The 23,346-nt window shown below is 44.7% G+C and overlaps 1 long non-coding RNA gene across 1 annotated transcript; it reads left to right on the top strand.

The window, feature by feature from the left end:
• Positions 1–12,329: 12,329 nt before the first annotated feature.
• Positions 12,330–21,521, top strand: LOC147015878 (uncharacterized). The gene is made up of 3 exons (XR_015049895.1): positions 12,330–12,393; positions 14,770–14,834; positions 21,422–21,521. It is a non-coding gene; the product is annotated as an uncharacterized LOC147015878 (long non-coding RNA).
• The last annotated feature ends 1,825 nt before the right edge of the window (positions 21,522–23,346 follow it).

The raw sequence follows: 23,346 nt of genomic DNA on the forward strand, positions 1-23,346 counted from the left end.
CATGCCAACCGACATCTCCCTCACATACCGCTCTCTCACACACACGGTCGCCCCTTGCACACAGCGACCTTGCACACGGCCGTTCACTCACGCACGCGGGGGAACTCACCCGCGGTGCCTCACTCATACTGGCCGTTTCATCCACACACACGGCCTCACTCACCCGCGGTGCCTCACCCACACACGGCGTGCTGGGAAGCACGTACTCTGGCACCATCGCCACCACACCACTCACACACGGGGTCGCTTCCACACACGGGGACCCACTCACACCTTGCACCACACACACAGGGACAACCACACTGGGGATTCGTGTCCCCACAAGGGTCTCCGGGGCCTCTATACCCCCCAAGCTCTCCGTGCACCTGTCCACAGCACTTCTCCCCTCAACCTCGCAAAGCACGACCGAACTCACCTGGTCGTGACTCGCCTCATGGGGGCATACTCCCTCCCCTCGTTCCTGGAGGAGGCCATCCAGGTGCTCGCACTGGGTCTCTACCCAGTCCGCCAGCTCACCCCCATTATCCTCCACTACCTCCGTGTGTGTGTGCGCGTCACTTGCCCAGTCTTCATCGTGCAGTCTCTCCTCTATTTTTTCTGTCTCCCGTGTCTCTATAGATTTATAAGTTTCTGTTGTCGTCACCTCGTGTCTCGTCTCACACGTTTTGGTCTCCCCATTTAATTTTTCCCTTTCGGTCACCGTCGATTCTTCTGTCACGACCCTCGCCCAACACGCCCCCCGAATTATTTTTTTACCCGCCTCCACCGCGGGCCTGTCAGCCGTTGCACCCCCTTCCAGCTCGTTTGCTCCCACACGTGGAGTCGCCATTCCCAGCTCCCTGGTCACGGCCTTCATGCCCGCCTGCAGGCATCGGCCCATGTTCTGCGTCTCACCCCGTAGTTCTTTCATTTCTTCCTTCATGTTTGCTTCCATTCCGCTTATTTGCTTGTTCATTTCGTTTTTCATTCCATTTGTGTTTGTATCCATCTTTTCGTTCATTTGTTGTGTATTCGCATCCATTTTTTGTGTATTCGCATCCATTCTCGCTGTCATTGCCGCCAGCATGGCGCATAGCTGGGCCATGTCGGGTGCGCTTGGGTGAGCCGTTTCGGCAAGGGTCGGCGGGTTTTGGTGGAGAGGGGGGGGAGGTGTCATACACCGCGGCCGCTGCCGCACCTATTTCGGGCTCTGGGTTCAGTTGGGCGAGTCCGTGTTCCTGCACAATCAACATTTCCTGCACGGGGATTCCATCCTGAGCCATGGATTCTACACATTCTACATCCATTTCTAATACCCCCGGCTCCCGCTCGCCTTGAGACGCCATCTTGCTTCTCGTGAAGGGTTAATTTAGCTCGCTCGTAATTTGGAGGGAATCGGGGGTCGCTTCTCTCACCCCTGGACCGATTCCCGTGAATTTAGCTGGAGACAGGAGAGCCCGTTTTCCTGTTCTCCGATACCAGTGCCGCGAGGAGGGCGATGGATTTGTATCGCACGACCTGACACCAGTGTTACGGATTCGCGCCCGCCGGCGTGCTGACGGCCACGTAACTCGAATCGCGGCACGTCGCCCACCGGACGGACAATCCAGTCGTGACCCTCTCGGACTAACGCCGGGAACCAGTCACGGGTGGACCTTTCGGTCTCACCGCGATCGAGCCAATCGGCCCCCGCGTGGGATAGGGTTGCTCGCCAAATTCGACCTACCTAAGTACCCACACGGAGGGTAGACCGGGCGATCGCACCTCGCCGCAGGTCGACTTCGGACATGGGCCACTTAAGCGACCCGTTCCGTACTATCGGGATAACCGAGCGGTGTTATTCGTCGACCTCGACGGTTCGATTAATTATCGGGCGTATTCAGCCCACTACCAACCCTTTACGTGAAGCAAGATGAGGATTCAATGAAAGAAATGACGAAGCGAAGCGGGAAACAGTTCAACACAAAGCACATTTATTCGCGATGAACGGAAAGCACACATATTCAATTCCACCAAAAGCACATAGAAAAGGAAAAGAAACACAATGCAATTTTACACAAAAAGCAAATGCGACAATGCAGATCTAATACCGATTACGCGAGCACACGGCAACACTTATACAATTTTACTTCACAGACGGCGTCGACAATACATATTCCCAAAGCAAAAGAAAAGAGAACCACCCTCAAGGATGAGGCGGGCCTGAGGCCGAGACCGGGTCGGGCCTACCCGTCTGGTGATGAGACGCGGAGCGGCGATGGCCCCGCAACCCGCGGGCCTCGTGGACAGTGTCTGGTAGGGGGTGGGAAAGGGGCCCCCTTGGTCGCACTATCTCAGCGCGGGGGGGAAACAGGAGGGGGTTGCTGATGCTCGGGGAAAGGAGGATTTTTACTCTGTCTCGAGTCCCGCGACAAGCGTCTCCACCTCGACCAGGTCGCGCCGTCGGCCTCCCTGGTGTGCAGCTCCCGGCACGACGCGAGCACCTCCTCGTCTGCCTTCGCCGCCTCTCCACAGCTCCGTCCTCTTCGCTCCGACTCCAACGCACACGACGACGACGACGACGACGACGACGACGACCAACTCCTTCTTGCTTCTTCTTCCCAACTCCACCGACTGCGAAGTCTTAACTAACTTGACTTGACGAACGCGGTCGCTTATATAAGCCCCGTGGCTTCGCTTTTGACCCCCTGCCTTCGACCTTTCACCTCGCTCCCCATTGGCCCGAGAAAAAGTGGGCGTGAATGCTTTTTGATCCATAAATTTGCATATAGCTACCGCCCTCCAACGCCCTGGAGGCGGGGCCAAATCGCCCCTCGCTCACCGATTGGACGGAACAAAAGTGGGCGTGTGTCGTTTTTGATCCGTTTTTGGAGAGGAAAATCCGTGGTTTTGTACACGCTGTTCGGCGCGCGCCCTGCACGAGTCCAATACCGGTACCCACAAGCGGCGCAAGAACGGTGGCGATGCGACGGTTGCGAGGTGTGACGGGAAAGGTCGTGGCTGTTGTGGTGAAGCGGCGTTGTGGTGGGTGGTTGATGTTGTGACGACTGTTGAGACGCGGTTGGCGGTGGTAACAATGGTGGTTGGTCCAAAATAAAGATAGTAAAAGAAAAACGGCTATCCTGAAGTCGCAGCACGCATGAATGACATGTATTCCCACTAGACAACGGGTTTGGGCCTAACTACACATATACTTACCGAGATATCTCACCTAAGGGACCTGAATGGTGGTTTGCGAATTTGGTAACCACAACAATATATATATATATATATATATATATATATATATATATATATATATATATATATATATATATATATATATATATATATATATATATATATATATATATATATATATACAGTGGGGAGAACAAGTATTTGATACACTGCCGATTTTGCAGGTTTTCCCACTTACAAAGCATGGAGTGGTCTGTAATTTTTATCATAGGTACACTTCAACTGTGAAAGACAGAATCTAAAACAAAAATCCTGAAAATCACATTGTTTGATTTTTAAATAATTAATTTGCATTTTATTGCATGAAATAAGTATTTGATACATCAGAAAAACAGAACTTAATATTTGGTACAGAAACCTTTGTTTGCAATTCCAGAGATCAGACGTTTCCTGTAGTTCTTATCCAGGTTTGCACAGACTGCAGCAGGGATTTTGGCTCACTCCTTCATGCAATAATCTTCTCCAGATCCTTCAGGTTTCTGGGCTGTCACTGGCAACAAAAGACTTTCAGCTCCCTCCAAAGATTTTCTCTTGGGTTCAGGTCTGGAGACTGGCGAGGCCACTCCAGGACATTAAGATGCTTCTTACGGAGCCACTCCTTAGTTGCCCTGGCTGTGTGTTTTGGGTCGTTGTCATGCTGGAAGATCCAGCCACGCCCCATCTTCAATGCTCTTGTTGAGGGAAGGAGGTTGTTGGCCAAGATCTCGCGATACATGGCCCCATCCATCCTCCCCTCAATACGGTGCAGTCGTCCTGTCCCCTTTGCAGAAAAGCATCCCCAAAGAATGATGTTTCCACCTCCATGCTTCACGGTTGGGATGGTGTTCTTAGGGTTGTACTCATCTTTCTTCTTCCTCCAAACACGGCGAGTGGCGTTTAAACCAAAAAGCTCTATTTTGGTCTCAGACCACATGACCTTCTCCCATTCCTCCTCTGGATCATCCAGATGGTCATTGGCAAACTTCAGATGGGCCTGGACATGCGCTGGCTTGAGCAGAGTGACCTTGCGTGCACTGCAGGATTTCAATCCATGACGGCGTAGTGTGTTACTTATGGTTTTCTTTGATACTGTGGTCCCAGCTCTCTTCAGGTCATTGACCAGGTCCTGCCGTGTCGTTCTGGGCTGATCCCTCACCTTTCTCATGATCATTGAGGCTCCACGAGGTGAGATCTTGCATGGAGCCCCAGACCGATGGAGATTGACTGTTATCTTGAACTTCCATTTTCTAATAATTGCGCCAACAGTTGTTGCCTTCTCACCAAGCTGCTTGCCTATTGTCCTGCAGCCTATCCCAGCCTTGTACAAGTCTACAATTTTGTCCCTGGTGTCCTTAGACTGCTCTCTGGTCTTGCCCATTGTGGAGAGGTTGGAGTCTGATTGATTGAGTGTGGACAGCTGTCTTTTATGCAGATAACGAGTTCAAACAGGTGCAGTTAATACATGTAATGAGTGGAGAATGGGAGGGCTTCTTAAAGACAAAACTAACAGGTCTGTGAGAGCCGGAATTCTTACTGGTTGGAAGGTGATCAAATACCTATTTCATGCAATAAAATTCAAATTAATTATTTAATAATCATACAATGTGGTTTTCAGGATTTTTGTTTTAGATTCCGTCTTTCACAGTTGAAGTGTACCGATGATAAAAATTACAGACCTCTATGTGCTTTGTCAGTGGGAAAACCTGCAAAATCGGCAGTGTATCAAATACTTGTTCTCCCCTCTGTATATATATATGTATATATATATATATATATATATATATATATATATATATATATATATATATATATATATATATATATATGTACATATATATGATTTAATTCCTCCAACAATTTGTGTGTGTGTGTGTACTGGATGAAGCCATCGATTCCACCAATCCAATAACACAACAAAATGTGTCATTGAGATGCCTGGAACTTGAGAAACACCAAAGGTACACAGTTTTTCAAGGAAGATTATAAAAGCCTGGATAAAACTATCTAGGGTTCAATTTTTCGGCTTAATGTCTTTATTCATTGGTGGGATATAACTAATCCTCTTCATCACCTGGAATAAGGCTAAAACAATCTCCTTCCACGAAGCCCTGTCTTGTGTGAAATGTTGTGCCATGATCCTGGTGAGATCCATTTTATTGAACTCTGTCAATACGGTCCTACACCAAGTGATTTTTGGCGTTCCAGGTTTTTTCTTGCCAGCTTGTGTCCATTCTCGGGCTACTTTAGGAATACAATCCTTATCCATTCTTCATACATGCCATAGCCATCGAATAGGATGATGTTGAAGCTCTTCTATATGTTGCAGTGCTTTAGCAATCAGTCTTTACATGCAGATCTTTGTTTGCTATTTTGTTCAGCCAGAAGATGCGACATATTTTCCAAAGGTATCTATTAGGAAAGAACTCTACCTTATCATATCAGTATTGATGACTCGCCAACCATTCTAAATGATACAAAATAACTGATTTGACATTGTTTTTGTGCAGTCTGATCTTTGTTTTCAAGCCACACTGGTTTGGCTTCCAGATGGGGCACAGTAGGATGAATGCACAGTGGACTTTTCCATTTATTATCTTGATGCCTTTTTTTTTTAGTCCTGTTGTCTTTTCTGATTAGATGACCTAGGTATGTGAAATCGAGTGGTTGGCCATTCACTGCAATTGGTGCAATTGGGGTGAAATTGATGTATATCACCTGGTATTTGGTTGTACTGATATTAAGACCTGTCTATTTAGCATAGCTGTCCAATGTATCAGTTTTCTCTTGTAATTTGGCATGACTTGTGGAAATAACAGCAAGGTCATCGGCGAAATCCATCCATCCCTCAGGACCATACTCTGTGCAGAGCATTGGCTGTTGGATACAATCCTGCATGGGTCGCCACTTCAACACAGTATACCAGCAAGCTGGCACTCATTTTGCCGACCTCAGAAGAATGACAGGCAGAGTCAACCCCACCTGGTATTAATTCAACAAAAAGTGAGATTTGAACTCAGGAACTTAGGATCCCAAGCCTACCACCCTAACCATGAAGCAAACACCAGGCATCAGCAAAATCGAGGTCTTCTAAATGAGAAAGTGAAGTCCAATGATTGCCTTGGGGCTGGTTTGATGTGTTTTTTTCATGTGACCCAATCAGTGACAACAAGAAATAGAATGGGAGGGAATGCCCCTTTTCCTCACCCCAGACTCCACAGGGAACCACTCAGAGATGGTATTCTCCAGGATGACGCTGCATTTGATGTGCTCATAAAACTTTTGAATCAGTGTGATAATTTTGTGAGTAATTCCATATATTCTTCGGATATTCCATAATATGTAACGATGCAAACTATCAAATGCCTTTTCGAAATCAATGAAGTTAATGAACAGAGGGGTATTCCATCTGAGACACTGGTTGGTGATGTTATGCAGGTGAAAATATTTGATTAATACAACTTCTTCCCTTCCTAAAGCCTTCTTGTTCATGTCTCAGCTTTATGTATATGACTGCCTCAATCTTAATCAGAAGAATTTTACAGAATACATTGCGAGGGAAAGATAACAAGGTAATCCCACACCAATTGTCACAGTTTTAAAGATCACCTTTTTCAGAGCGTTTGACAATGAGACCCTTGGTCCAATCATCTGGTTTAACCTCCTTTATCCAAATTGTATTAAAGAGATCAGTCATCATGTTTGCTGCTATGTCAATGTCAGCTTTCAGCATCTCTGCATGGATGGAGTCTATACTGGGGGCTTTACCATTCTTCATCCCTTTGATGGTGGTTACGACCTTTGCTTTAGGATATGAGCATCTCAAAATGTTAATAAAACAAACATGATATGTGAGTGCAAGAAGTGGCATGGAATCATATTATTAACTGTGGAGGATGGGATTACCTCCAAATCACTTGTATTCGGAGACTGAAAAACATTATTGGATCATTTTACACACAAGAATTTCCAAACTTTTTTTGATCATTTTCATCATATTTTGAGTCATTCACTCTCTCTATCGAGTGCAGCCCGTGGCTGCTGGTTGCATCATTGGTTGGGGCGCAACAATGCCGCGGATGCAGTGTCCCCCTTACCAGTACACTGGTACTCATTTTGCCGACCTCGGAAGAATAACAGTCTGAGTCAACCTCCTGGTGTATTTAATTCAGCGACCAACGGGGCTTGAACTCAGGACCCCAGGATCCCAAGCCTCCACCCTAACCACTAAGCCAACACCAGGCTTAGTCATTCACTACCTGGGTGCCACTTTGAGTTGGCACGCAATGGAATTTATCTTCAAGTGACAAACATTGAGTGCAAAAACGCATCAAGCAGCTTTGTGTGCACAAGGCCTATGATGCCATTACTGGAGAGCTCTACACATTCGACAGATAATGTGAAGTATTTCACACAAAGACTTGTTATTTTGAAGATCTAACTATTTAGAACCTACAGCTGTGTCTGAATTCTCTCCTATAAATGCTGAGCATCAAGCAAGGAAACAGCAGGTACCATTTGTAAAACCTTCGGTTTGACTCGTCCGAGGTCAGAATCGAGTTGCCCACCTTCCAGAAATAATGCCGCTGAATCTGGGTTGCAAATACAACATGGGAAAACAGGCCAAGTAGTATTTTATTTTCATAAAATTTTCTTGAATATTTACGATACCAAATAGCAATGTCCCCAACTGCGATGTTTTGCTGGAAATCTATACATCCATACATTCTGCACTGTCATTGAGAGCAGCATGTTAAATTGCGAGTGACCATGGAACAAGGAAAACTGACGAGCTATAAACCCTCAAGTTGAATAACATGAACATCTCGATACCATTTCATAAGCATGGATCCCATCATCTTTTTGAGTAGGTTACAAAGTTGACACTTGCGTTTTTGAGTGGTATGGACTGCAATAATAACTTTCTCTGTCGTCTGCACTGGGTCTTGGCCTTTTTATTTGAAGGCTCCCAAATGACAGGTGCTGTCAAAGCTGAATCTATAACACTCACTTTGTCCATAGATGTTTGTATTTCTCCAGTTAGAGATGTGAGAAACAGAGGAAAACGCTGGGCAGGTTCGAAACAAATCAACTTGACAGGTGAAATTAACTCATGCTTCCTTAGATAAATCGGAAATGCATGCGGTGCATGTGGTCCTCAAATAAGTAAGCCACGGTTTTTAAACACATCACATTATATTATGTGATGAATAAAGGAGGTTGTGTTTTATTAAGGCATCTCCATTTAATAATGCTCTTCGACTCCATGGGAAATAACTGTAAAATACACTACTTCGTTACACCATCCTGGTGGAATGCTGAATTCATGGCCTCTTACAATTCACACTCTGCGTGATGTCTGCCTGGTAGGCGGTGAGTATGGAAAGGTATCCTTTGCTTTCAGGCTCAAATAGTGAATTCGAGAAATGCTTGCTTGAGCTAATCAGCTGAGTTTATTCAGAGGTTTAGCCATTCTTTCAGGAAAGAACCAAGCTCAGGCTTCGAAACTACATGGGTTGCTGGGTAGGGGTCTTTCGGAACAAAGTACATTCTTGCTTTGTGCAGTCAACCCCATTTGCGCATTTTATTGACCCACCTGCATCTCTGCAAATCACTCATCTTCAAGAGCTGCTTAAACAGCTGAATTGAGATATTTTTGTTTGAAACTTTAACAACAAACTCACATTGCCTTCATCCTAATGTTTGTTCTTGTTCCAAACTCTTTGCATTGGTTCCTATGCATTCGTTAGTATTCTCCATAGCATGCAACGATGTCAATTTTTTACGCCCACCAGCTTTATGCCTGAGCACCGTGTTTTCTCGAGATGCATTTGCAGCACTGCAATCTGGGAATCAAAGCTCCAATAAGCACCTTGCAGAGCTCCATTTATATTCCAAGCTTCTCTGACGTGCTTAGGAATCCACAAACCTTGGTTATCAAATTGAAGGCAGCAATCTTTTTTTACTAGTGTGATGCATTCCTTTATCGACATGTTTTTTTTTTTAACAAAATTTGCTTTGTCTAAGCTGATCTGCTTTATGAGAACATTCACAGCCAATGAAAGCAAAATCTGACAAAGGAGGCCCCCCCAATGGGGCCACAGTTGGACAAAACAAGCAAGGGAATGAATGAATGGGAAGGTTTGGGGAGGGATATGATAACCTGAAAGTTGGATGTTTCGTTTGAGGTGGGTTAACGGAGATGGAAAAGATCGTGTGTAGAGATGGGTAAAAAGAGGAGATGGTGGTGTGTTGCCTGATTGAAGTCAAGGAGAGAATAAGAGTGTGATTGAAGGCTGTTATATACAGGTGAGAAAAGAGGAACAAAAGAATGGAGCTTGGGATAAGCCTTGATTTTGGGAGTTTAATCAGGAGGAGGTTCCTCGAATATTTGTGTGTCCCCGAGGAGCTGGGGAGAATTTGGGGGCTGAGAGAGCAGGTGGAGCTCCACTGGTATAGAGGCAGCAAAAAGAAAGAGGCCACCAAACTTTATGCAATATAAGAGCAATAGGTCATGTGCTTCACCATCATAAATACCTTTAGATTCCTGAGATTATAGGAAATCTCCTCACATTCCTTTGCAGCCATTTGCTGTTCTTTTACAAATGCCATTGGTGTCTCTCCCTTCAGTTCAAGCTGTTCACCTCACTCAATCCACTTGTCAAAGTCCGTGTAAGATGGATGAGCGGTCAATTTGAATTTAAATCACAGCTGCAGCACCATAGCTTAATGTCGTCTTCCTCGTCTGCTGTTTCTGTGACACCGTAAAGCCTTTTACCACTGACAGATTGTCATCAAGTCGCCAAACTGTCATGGGTATATGCACCTTGGGGTTTCCTTCCCTTCAATGTACATAGTTCTTTATGGTGCAGAATCCAGCCTGCTCTCTAATGACTGCAATCCATGGTTTGCACTTCATGCATCTGAACAATTGTACCTGTCGGCTACCACTCAAATGGATACTTGTCAGTTGGGGTCTATGACTTCTGTGTGACGTTACAACAATCAAATCAACAGCATGACATTTTTTAAACTTTTATTTCAAATAAACAGATACAAAATCAAATGAGAAAGTTCACCATGACATACAATGTCCAACTCCAATTCCCGCGTTGAGTTGTTTCTGCCCAGTGTTTCTGTTCTGCCGGCACAACTCACACGTGTTCATCTCGTTCACCAAGTCTGTTGAACGTTTGAGTGTTCTCATGGTGTTCTCTCTCGTATGCTGGTCTCTCCAGGATGATTGAAGAGCTCAAATGAATTATTTCCTGATACACAATCTTAATGAGTTTTAATCAACCTGATTATAATCGGTTGCACGCATTAACAACCACTCTGGATATTAACACCTCCTTCACTCATCACAGTGAAATCCAGTACGGGAATGATTGAAACGCATGGCTCATCACATCTCACCTGTCTATACACATCCCTCTCGCGGGTTTATATAGTATCACAGAACAATCCTCTGCCTTCCAATGAATATGATTCTAGTCCATGCTGGCAGTTTCATTTCGGAATGTTCCAGCACCTTCATGGATCTCACAAGGCAGTTTACAGTACAAACTGCAATCTACAGTCAAAATTAGCTCATTACATTAAGCAGTTTATATTGAAATTTACAGATGTGTGCTACAACAAACATATAACATCTAACCGTCAATTTTACTCATTCATGTATCGGCATTTACTCAAGCTTATTCACAAATACCACAACATCTAGCTTTTAACTGACAGACATGTTCCTAGGTTGTTTTTATTTTTTTTACCTGTGACGACGTTTCACAGGTCTACACGAGCTCCGTGTAGTTATTTTTGCTGTTGTGGTTCTTGGTGGAGGTCGATTTTTGAAATGTGCACCCATTGGTAAGACAGCTGCCAGACCCCACCCATATTTGTTGCTTAACTCCACCCACAATGGCACCCAGACAAAATTATATGAAGTCAATTCTGATTGGACGTTCTCTACTGATGCATCATAATCTCCCAATGGTCTAGGTGGGAGGAGCCTGTTCAGTGTTCAGCTCTCAAATTGGAGGTTGCAGAGTCTGTGGCGGAGCCGCAAGGGCTGTTGTAGAATCTTATTCATAACCAGCTGTGTTCACGAGTCGAGTTTGTGTTCCTCTTTTTCTTTGCACAAATAAGCAAAGCGAGAGGACAAACTCTTTTTGCCGACATAACATGGGGTCCGTGGAATAGATAAATGTCGCTTCTCATATTCGGAGATACATTTTAGCGAACGGAGTGAGCTTCATACTCAACGCGTGCACATAAGAGAATAGGAAACAACAACAACAACAACAACAACAACACAATATCCTAGCAATTTGGAATCCGTGTCGTCGGCTATGACCCCTTTGCTTCCGGTTTTTGTCATGGGGAATGATGCATGCCGGGAGATAATGGCATCGTCGGAGACATGAAAGACCCAAATATCAGACATGGTGTATATTTCCTGCACTGATTTTAATAAAGATATCTCCCGCATCATCAAAAAATAATTTTTAATCATGATTTACATTATTTGATCGCTGATCCCGAATCCAGGCCGAAGTAACCGGAAATTGCAGCATCGTCTGCTCTGCACCTGATTGACCTCAGATTTGTCAAAATCATCAGCTGTGCCGTGCTTACATGTACCACGGTATAGTTGGCAAGTATACAGTTGTGAACAAGTTAAAGGTAAAGTCAGAAGCGAATGTAAGAAGAATTCTACGTTAGCTTCTAGGCTTTGCCTATTTCATATTACTTTGTCCTCTACTCAATATCTTGATTTGATTGAGAATGATTTGAATTCAATAATTTGAATTTGATTTGATTGAGAATGCAAACTGTGCTGAACATTATAATGTGGAGTCATTCAAGATATTGAATGGACTCGCTTTGCTTATTTGTGCAAAGAAGAAGAGGAACACAAACTCGACTCATGATCACTGCTGGTTATGAAGAAGATTCTACAACAGCCTTAGCGGCTCCGCCTCAGACTCTGCAACCTCCAATTGGAGAGCTGAATGCTGAACAGGCTCCTCCCACCTATACCATTGGGCGATGATGACGCATCAGTAGAGAATGTCCAATCAGAATTGACTTTGTTGATAGGCGTCTATTAGACTTCTTCATCAAAATAATATGGCCGCCATCTTGCTTTTCTAGTCAGCTGAAGGCATCAGGCCTGAAGGCCTCTGCTGATTATACACGGTGCGGGTTTGTTGCATCAGATTTCCACTGGCTTTGTTTGGGTCGAGTGTTACTCATGATGAGGGACCCTAAAAAATCGAATCATATGTCGATAAAATAATTATTACGAAAGGTTTAATCAAGCCAGTCAGAGCATGCATGGTACAGGCCTCCCGAAAGCCGTTCCTGTGGTAATATTGTTGAACATCATCTGATTTTCATCGGCTTTGTTACATCACAATGTGGTCTGCATGTGTATTTTGTCACCACAACGGAGTAAAATGTGCTTCACTCGTGATGATTTCGGTACAACCACTTGGGTAAAGTCATCTCAATTTTCGTGCTCTTTTTGAAAGTTTTCCCCATCAACTTTTGTGTACAATTTCTTTGTTCGACGTAAAATTAATGTACGCAGTAAACTCGAACCATGAACGAGAGGTCACCATGTCCGCCCATAATTTGTGTATGTTTAGAAGCCGTTCAAAAATTATGGAATGCTCAGGGGGTGTGGGTTTCTGTTCAAATGTTACGGAGTGTTACAGGGTGGTTGGGATTGGAGGTGGGGGGGAGGGGGGTGAGTTGATGTCCAAATGTTACGGAGTGTTACAGGGTGGTTGGGATTGGAGGTGGGGGGGGGGTGAGTTGATGTCCAAATGTTACGGAGTGTTACAGGGTGGTTGGGATTGGAGGTGGGGGGGGTGTGGGTTTCTGTTCAAATGTTACGGAGTGTTACAGGGTGGTTGGGATTGGAGGTGGGGGGAGGGGGTGAGTTGATGTCCAAATGTTAGGGAGTGTTACAGGGTGGTTGGGATTGGAGGTGGGGGGGTGAGTTTACGTCCAAATGTTACGGAGTGTTACAGGGTGGTTGGGATTGGAGGTGGGGGTGAGTTGATGTCCAAATGTTACGGAGTGTTACAGGGTGGTTGGGATTGGAGGTGGGGGGTGAGTTTACGTCCAAATGTTACGGAGTGTTACAGGGTGGTTGGGATTGGAGGTGGGGGGAGGGGGTGAGTTGATGTCCAAATGTTACGGAGTGTTACAGGGTGGTTGGGATTGGAGGTGGGGGGTGAGTTTACGTCCAAATGTTACGGAGTGTTACAGGGTGGTTGGGATTGGAGGTGGGGGTGAGTTTACGTCCAAATGTTACGGAGTGTTACAGGGTGGTTGGGATTGGAGGTGGGGGGTGAGTTTACGTCCAAATGTTACGGAGTGTTACAGGGTGGTTGGGATTGGAGGTGGGGGGAGGGGGTGAGTTGATGTCCAAATGTTACGGAGTGTTACAGGGTGGTTGGGATTGGAGGTGGGGGGTGAGTTTACGTCCAAATGTTACGGAGTGTTACAGGGTGGTTGGGATTTGAGGTGGGGGGTGTGGGTTTCTGTTCAAATGTTACGGAGTGTTACAGGGTGGTTGGGATTGGAGGTGGGGGGAGGGGGTGAGTTGATGTCCAAATGTTACGGAGTGTTACAGGGTGGTTGGGATTGGAGGTGGGGGGTGAGTTTACGTCCAAATGTTACGGAGTGTTACAGAGTGGTTGGGATTTGAGGTGGGGGGGGGTGTGGGTTTCTGTTCAAATGTTACGGAGTGTTACAGGGTGGTTGGGATTGGAGGTGGGGGGTGAGTTTACGTCCAAATGTTACGGAGTGTTACAGGGTGGTTGGGATTGGAGGTGGGGGGAGGGGGTGAGTTGATGTCCAAATGTTACGGAGTGTTACAGGGTGGTTGGGATTGGAGGTGGGGGGGTGAGTTTACGTCCAAATGTTACGGAGTGTTACAGAGTGGTTGGGATTTGAGGTGGGGGGGGTGAGTTTACGTCCAAATGTTACGGAGTGTTACAGGGTGGTTGGGATTTGAGGTGGGGGTGAGTTTACGTCCAAATGTTACGGAGTGTTTCAGGGTGGTTGGGATTGGAGGTGGGGGGGGTGGTGAGTTGATGTACAAATGTTACGGAGTGTTACGGGGTGGTTGGGATTGGAGGTAGGGGGTGAGTTGATGTCCAAATGTTACGGAGTGTTACAGGGTGGTTGGGATTGGAGGTGGGGGGGGTGAGTTTACGTCCAAATGTTACGGAGTGTTACAGGGTGGTTGGGATTTGAGGTGGGGGGGTGAGTTGATGTCCAAATGTTACGGAGTGTTACAGGGTGGTTGGAATTGGAGGTGGGGGGGTGAGTTGATGCCCAAATGTTACGGAGTGTTACAGGGTGGTTGGGATTTGGGAGGGGGGGTGCAGTGTTTTCCAGTGGCGATATGTAATGTTATTAACCAATGACTATTTTGTTTACCTTTATAATAGTCACAGTTTTTACATTCACATGTCACATGATAAAAACGATGTAAAATACATTGTTGAAAATTGTAGCGTGTGATACTGTATTTCATTTTTTTTTTTACTTCTTTAGTCTCATTCCTACAAGTGACATGAATGGGAGCGGTAAACAGACTGGTTTGACGCTCCTGGAATGAGGTGGGGATGTTCTTCAGTGGAATGGTTCGGGCTCGTATTGTCCACGCACCACTATCATTATCCTGCCAATTTTACTCTCATCGCTATCTGAAGATGCCATGTGCCCTTCTCGGCATCTGATTTGTGTTATTCCTTTTGGAGTTATTGCCCATTGTGATTGTTCCTTTCAGAGTTGTGCCATTATTATGAGCATCTGAAGATCCACATTTCTGCATAGTGTATAACTCGCATGTCATTTAACTCATGCCAGGTGAGACAGATATGCCATCTTCTCATGTGTGATTATCTTCATGTGTGTTAATTTGCTAACAAAACCATTTTCACACACATGATCATAGGCAGGGGCCGATGTGATATCTCATCTTCTCCGCACTAATCTTGACATTTTTAGTTGCCTTAAACCAGACCCAGCTGTCCATCAGACTCGTAAATGACACTGAACCAAACCATGAAGACCCTCAGAGATGAATTGTACAATACAGTAGCTTCAACAGCAAGGATGAGGGAGTTGAATGGACAGAGGAGACGAAAAATATATATCTTTTGTGTCGCAGGTTGTGACCGCAGTGCGGTCATTCTTGTTTTGTTACGTTTAACCTTGACTCGGCAAACGTCACCAAAGGGTTTTCGAAAGCAAGGCAGTCAATGCCTGACGTTTTGAGAAGGCAAGAGATTTTCGTGGCACTTCCGATGGTGTGGATTTATGACGGATGGGCTCAGCTCTTGAACCGTGAGGTTGTGACAGAGGTCATCGAGAGAAAACCCTCGTCTTTCACAGCTGAGGCCAGGTCGACTCTGTATCACGTGTTGTATTTTTTGTTTTGATCAGGTAATAATCAATGAGTTGGCTGTGTGGTCGTGTGCAAACAACTTGATTGAGATCCATCGAATGTCGATTGTTAGAATGTGCCACTTTGTAATGAGCTGGATCGCGAGCTAGCGGGTGCAGCCAGTAGCTGCTGGTTGCATCATTTTCTGGGGGCTCAGCTATGCCACTGATGCAGTGCCCTCTATTACCAGTACACTGGTACTCATTTCACAGACCTTCGAAGGATGATAGGGTGGCAACCCCACCTGGTGTTCATTCAACAGCCGACAGGGGCTCCAACTCAAGACGCTGGGATGTTAAGCCAGTCACCTTAACCGTAAAGCCAACACCAGGCTAACGTACATCCACATACACCTGCAGTGTCCTCTGTATCAATGATATTTTTTCCTGCACCTTTAAAATGGACCTAGACGACCCGTGAACCTGTTGGTTTCCTGTTGTGACAGCGGTTGGTGAAAAAAAAAAGACGAGATTTTAATATTATTTAGTGGTCAAACTTTAACTTGAAGAAAATTTGAGCATTTACCTCAGGAGTCATCGTTCAATGAAGCATGCGTCTAAACACAATATTATTTCTTAACAAACACGGAAGTATTAGATTAAAATGGCGATGTTTATTTTATGCTTAAAAATAAATCGTTCTTTGTCTATACTAAATGTTTGAGATTTTTTAATAAATCATTTCAAGAAAAAAAATGAAAAGAGAGGGCTCCTGCGAACTATACCGCTGAGGTTGTTCGCATTGATAAAATACTCCCGAAGAGGACTTGACTGAATCGGGAATTGAGTTTTTAAATAATTTTTTTCGTTGCCCGATTTGAACCAAACTTGATACTGCACACCGCAGGCGAATGGTGAGTAAAGTGACCCTAAAATTTTTGCGCTATCCTGTACCATTTTGGCTGTATTTCGGGAACATACAGACATACATACATACACACAAGATGAGAGCTTCAGTAATATATAGGAAGATAGATATAATGCCCTGGTGATTAAGCCTGGTGTTGGCGTTGTGGTTAGGGTAGCGGCTTGGGATCCAAAAGTTCCTGAGTTCAAGCCCCGTTGGCCGCTTGAATTGATACACACCAGGAGGTTGACTCAGCCTGTCATCCTTCCGAGGTCAGCAAAGTGAGTACCAGTGTACTGGGCCCGGTGTATGCCCTGGTTAAGGTGTACCATATCCCTGTGTCGTAAGAGGCGACCAGGGTTGTGACAAGGCTATCCGGCATAAAACCTGTGCCAAATCATTATGCGGATCATAATGGATGATCCGCTGTGGCGACCCCTAACGGGAGCAGCCGAAAGAAGAAGATAGAAAGATCGATATAATACATGCACAAACCGAAGCACGTCAACACATGATTTCCACATGACCATTGAACTACAATTTACTGCATGATTCTCTCCTCTCCTAAAAAAAAACAACAGAAACAAGTCAGAAAAAAAAAACATTAAAACAAAATTAATAAAACATTTAGGGATGGATTTCCCAAAAAACAACCAAACAAGGTAGAAGGGAATGACAAGGAAAGAATGACACCACAATACAACACCACAATCCACTTGTGGATTGCCATCACGACATTTTTGACATTTTTTTGTTATAGATGGCAATAGTAACAATTGCATAAATATGTCAATGTTAGAGGTAGTTTTAGATTTATAGTGTGGGTTGGTGTAATTGTGTATTTTACTTGTGGGATTAAGATGGAAAAATGTCAAAATATGTCGTGATGACAATGTGTAAGGCGATTGTGGTGTTGTGTATTGTGGTGTCATTCCTACATTGTCATTCTTTCCTTGTCATTCTTTTAAAGAAGGGGGATTTGTCATTATTAATTATATATGGACTCCATTCTTCAAGGCCTTGTTAAAGTCATGCCTATGTTGTCCGTTGCTCCATTATAAGAGATGCATCCATGCAAGGCAGTCATCACTTTCTATGTGGTAGCCCTTTCTGAGAACAGTCATTTACATCTCCACAGGTGCTAATCATCCTATCTTCGGTTTGTTAGGCAAACAAAATGGCTATGACCCCTTCCCTATAGCTGCCTTCTGAATCTTAAAACTACGTTAACCTATATAATAACAAGGCCCTATTTATGAGCAACCATACAGCAATGTTAGCTCATCAGGAGATTGAGAAAACAGATACCACATCACTCGCACACACTCACATCCACACACCCACACTACTCTCACATCCACACAGACACCCACACACACACCCACACACCCACACACCCACACACCCACACGACTCTCACATCCACGCAGACACCCACACACACACACCCACACATCCACACACACACCGACACTACTCTCACATCCACACAGACACCCACACACACACCCACACACCCACACGACTCTCACATCCACGCAGACACCCACACACACACACCCACACATCCACACACACACCGACACTACTCTCACATCCACAGAGACACCCACAGAGAGACCCACAGAGACACCCACAGAGACACCCACAGAGACACCCACAGAGTCACCCACAGAGACACCCACAGAGACACCCACAGAGACACCCACAGAGACACCCACAGAGACACCCACAGAGACACCCACAGAGACACCCACACAGTCACCCACAGAGACACCCACAGCGCCACCCACAGCGGCACCCACACAGACACCCACAGAGACCCACAGAGACACCCACAGAGAAACCCACAGAGACACCCACAGAGACACCCACAGAGAACCACAGAGACACCCACAGAGACACCCGCAGAGACACCCACAGAGACCCACAGAGACACCCACACAGACACCCACACAGACACCCACACAGACACCCACACAGACACCCACACAGACACCCACACAGACACCCACACAGACACCCACACAGACACCCACACAGACACCCACACAGACACCCACACAGACACCCACACAGACACCCACACAGACACCCACACAGACACCCACACAGACACCCACACAGACACCCACACAGACACCCACACAGACACCCACACACACACCCACACAGACACCCACACAGACACCCACACACACACCCACACAGACACCCACACACACCCACACACACATCCACACATACACCCACCATCCACACACACACCCACACATCAATACACACTTTGTGGAAGATTCTCACAGAAAGGGTAAGAGGTGTAACAATAATGCAACATTTCAAAAGGGATAATCTTCTTTCATATTCAGCACGAGGGTGCAGGAGAGCATCATTGGCTGAGGGTGCAGCTATGCCACTGATGTCCTCCTGAAGTTGGGGCAGGCCTACTCTTTGCAAAGGGCACTGTGGGATCTTTAACGTCCACCAACTAATGCCAATAGACAGGACTCCTAGTTCAACGTCCATCCAAGGGACAACACAGATTGATGAATCGCCCAACCTGTGAAACATCAGGATGACATCAGTTTATAGCTGAGCCGAGATTTAAACACAGGCAAGACAGCTTACAGGTAAGTGTGTGTACCTCTAGGCCACCCTGCAAGTTCTGAAAGGATATTTATTTTGCCTCATTAATAATGGAAGAGCATGGTTGAGGTATGAGTTGCTGGTATCGTGGTATAAGTTTCGTGTTTGTTCTTGGATTAATTATACCCATTCCCCAAGTGGTTGAATCTGCCTGCATCATTTTTCCACCAAACTTCCTGTTTCTTGTCACTTTCTTCCAATAATGTTTTTTTTTCCCCAACATAGCCATTGGAGTCACCTTGCTTGCTTTTCCTTCACGTGTCTATTTTGTCGCTTGTATTTACAGTTCATTTTATGATCTTAGCTTGACTGGTTGTGTCAGAATGCTGGGATGGGGTTATGACCAAGGTGTGCTGGTCCGAGGGCCTTCAATCTTTCTTTTCTAGCTATGAGACCAGATTTTCCAATCTACTGTCACTCAAATCACATCACTTTGATGGAAAGAAACATTCGTCAGTAAAACGTTCTGCAGGAAACATGTCAATCTGGTTGTTACATCAGCTTTTATTTTCTTGCAGGCATCCAAATTCGTCTTCTTATGAAGACTTTTCTCAAAAATTTTAACTAATATAAGATGGGAATTGTTTGCCAAATAAATGCTTCAGATGAGTTGCCATGAATCCACCTTAAAGTAAGCCTTGTCTGAACCCGTAAGTATGATGTGTATTATTATGATGTATATTATAGCATTGTTATTTGGGTGAAGTTGGACAGCAATCTGACAAATTTATATTCTGTATCAAGAATATAATTTTAAAACATATATTCTACTTTGGTGTCTTTGCTTTGGAAACACCTCATTTTTGGAAATCACAAGGATTTAATATTGGTGGACATGTCCCATTTTTACGGTGGTCGAATTAAGAGTATGAAAAAGCTGAGCGTATAATTTAATATTCCAAAGTAAAAAAAAAACAGAACGATGAGCATTCTGTTTCGAGATTAAAAATTCCCAATTAATTTGTCGAAAATTTATTTAAAATCGTTGGATAAAAGATGTAGAAAATAACTGTTTAATTCAACTATTTTTTTTTCTTTGCAAGACCGAGGTTCATTGAAGAGAAAGATGACGGAGGGAATGAATTGAAAGTATGGCAGCGGGGCAAGTCTTGGATACAATAAGCAAGGGAATGGATGATCAGGAAAAGAGGAGAGATAGAAGGGGTGGAAATGCTGCAACCTGGATGTGAGAGGGTGCAGTTCGGCAGGGTTATTGGGGTAATGAATATTGGGGATAAGGATGGGGGTGACACGAGATGTTAGTGCAGTACCTGCTTGAACCCTGGAGGGAAGAGTGGAGTAGAACAGTCTGATGAAGCTGGTTCCACATATAGGAGAAGTGAGGAACAAAGTCGTTAATTTGTTAGGTAACCCTGGATCTTTGGAGTTTAACGAGGAGGACCAGCTAGGATTTAATGAAGGAAGTGTGTGTCCTGGAGGAGACCTGGAGGGTCTAAAAATAAAATTCAATATATGAACTTTCATATAAACCCTATGGATAATTGAATATTTAAATGAAATCTGGCTTATGTTACTTTGAGTAAAACATTTTCGAATGCCCCATTCCAAAGCTGATTGTAAAATATTACTTGCATAAGATAATGTAAAATGGTGTTACTTTCATGGAAAGTGGTTGGGGGGGGAGTGGGGGTTGTCTGTTATGAGAATTAATCTCCCCCTTCCCCTCCTTTATGTGAATCACAATGTTTAAGAATATCTTGCATTTAATAAGAACATGTGGAGAGGAATAATTATCTGGTGTATCGTCCATGTGAGAAATGGGCCCTGGCCAGCTTCAGACTAAAGAAGTTAAGGATGTCCTGTCCCGTGTATCTCTCATGTCAAACTGGGTGGGAGCTTGGTGAGAGAGAGAGGCTTTGAGTGATTCCCACGTCTATGCTGCAGCAATTCTTCCCCCACCCCCTTTCCTCTTGCAACCGATGGGAAGAGGAGGTAGCGCCAATCCTCTGAGGACTCATCAGGTGGGGGGCTTTCTATTGGCCCACACTGTCCCGAGTTAGGATTCTATCCATGTTGTCTCGTGCCTTTATTAAATTACTTACATTTCCGAACACTGTGCACGTGTTGGTTCCTGCCATCCTTTCCAGCATCCACTGATTTGGTTAATTGAGAACCCCTTGAGTAATGTATTTGTTATCATTGTAATCTTGAATATTCATTGGGGGTAAAGACCTTGTTCAGAATATGGCAACATGTTAATCACAACTCAGGCGTGATTCCCATTCCAATTATGCTCATCCACAGATGGTCTCTTTCATGTTTGGTCTCCATGCCAGTTACGGTTGAGTGGTTGAGGTGGAGGCAATATACATAACAACAGCTTTATTTTACTTCCTGAACAAAGGCAAGTCAAATATTTAATTTTGAAAGTTTGTATTTTTTGCTTCTTGAGCACACAGATTGTTTTCATTGATGCATGTCAAACACAGAAATCAGCAGAATATATCAGAGAATAATCTGGGTAGAGTAAGAATATTGCTAGGAATTCAACTTCTGGTTCCAGCTCTTGAGTGATGGTGGAGGTTCTCTTCAGGGACCTCTGCCAACATTCTCAAAGATAAGTTTTCCAGTCGTTTTTATTGTGTTTTTACAGTTACTTTGTTATCTCTGTGTTTGCTGTGTGTTCCAAGTTCGGTTTTGTTTTCAAACTTGTGCTAATTGGTGAGTATTTGTTGGTATTTTCATATCACGTTTCTCTGCGGCCTACCCTTCTTCTTCCCATCTGTGGGCACAATCTTGTTTGTTGCATTTTCTCCTTATCACCTTCAGATTTGATTTTCTTCACTATACCTCCACCACTAAGTCAATTCCTCCCACCTATACCCTCTGTTTCATGTCTTAAACTAATAAAAAAAATATTTTCCCTTCTCACCTTTCCTTTCCGTAACCATGTGACTTCCTCTACCACCTGTTCCTCTTCCTTTACTTCTTTGCTTTTCTTCTTGCCATTCCACCTTTCCAATCCCACCTTGATCGTGAAGGTATTTCACTGCACACCTTCGCAACTTTCTCTACAAACTCTTCCTTTACTCCACCCCACTCTTCCCTATTCTTCAAAAAAAATAGAAAAAGTCTCGTTAAATGTTTCGACTTCCTCGCTCTGCCATGTTTTTCTTCAAAAGCCTGAGTTCAATTGGACATTTATTTCATCCCACGTCGAAAAATTCCATCTGTTACAATGCTTCCTTCCTCCTTTCTCTCAATTCTTCTGTACTTCAACCCTCCTACAATGTATTTAAACATATCTCTGACCTCCAGCACATTTTATACATCCCATTTTGCAATGTATGTTCATTTTCCATTAATCGTTCTTTTTTTTCCAACTTCAGTGCAAATTCATCCCACCTATTTAAATCTACCTCCTCCTAAATCCTCCCCTGTTATACTCCTTCTTTACTCCTCCCATCTTTCCCCCCATTGTGTCTCTTCGTACCTCTCCACTGCCCTCGACTTTACAAACAACACCTCCTTTGGTATCCCAAACTGCATGGCCTTCAAGCATTTGTGGGCTCCGTTCCATCCTAACAAATATTGCAATGTCTCATTTATTGCACTCATCAATATCTCAAACACGCTGTCTGTTTCCTCTCATCACACCACCTCCTCTTCCCAACCCCTCAATTTTTGTGCCTCCCCCCACCAGCTCCCATCTCTACATTACCTCGACCCAGTCTCATCATTCACCTCTTCCAACACCTCTTTTCTCCCTCCTCCCCCATAGCCATGCCTGCTCTCATTGTCTCCCCTCTCCCAAAACTACCCTGTCATCCCTCCTGTAAAAATCAACTGCCTCTTCCCTCTTCAAATCAAACCTCTCTCTTCCCCTCAAAGCTTCGCCTCACCTTTCTCAAAAGCTCCCCCACACCTTTCTCCCAAAATTCTCCCCCTCACTCCCCCTTCTCAAAGCTGACCCACCTTCACATCTAAAAAGCTGCCTACTTCCCTCAAACTCTCTCTTCCAGCTCATTACTTCGCCTCCTCCAATCTCTCACTTCCCTTTGCCTCCTCTCTTATTACTCCCCATTGCTACGCACATTTTCACCACCTAGCCTTTTGTCCTCCTCCCAAAACTCTCCTCTCCTCTAGATCTTCCACGATCTGTCATCAACTGCCAACAACTCACTACCTCAATCAGTCCTCCCTCACACTACCCTCTCCCTCTGCTCCCC

This window comes from Eptatretus burgeri, chromosome 12, assembly GCF_056783735.1.
Source record: "Eptatretus burgeri isolate ZD-2024b chromosome 12, Ebu_testis_v1, whole genome shotgun sequence".
Classification (NCBI taxonomy): Eukaryota; Metazoa; Chordata; class Myxini; order Myxiniformes; family Myxinidae; genus Eptatretus; species Eptatretus burgeri.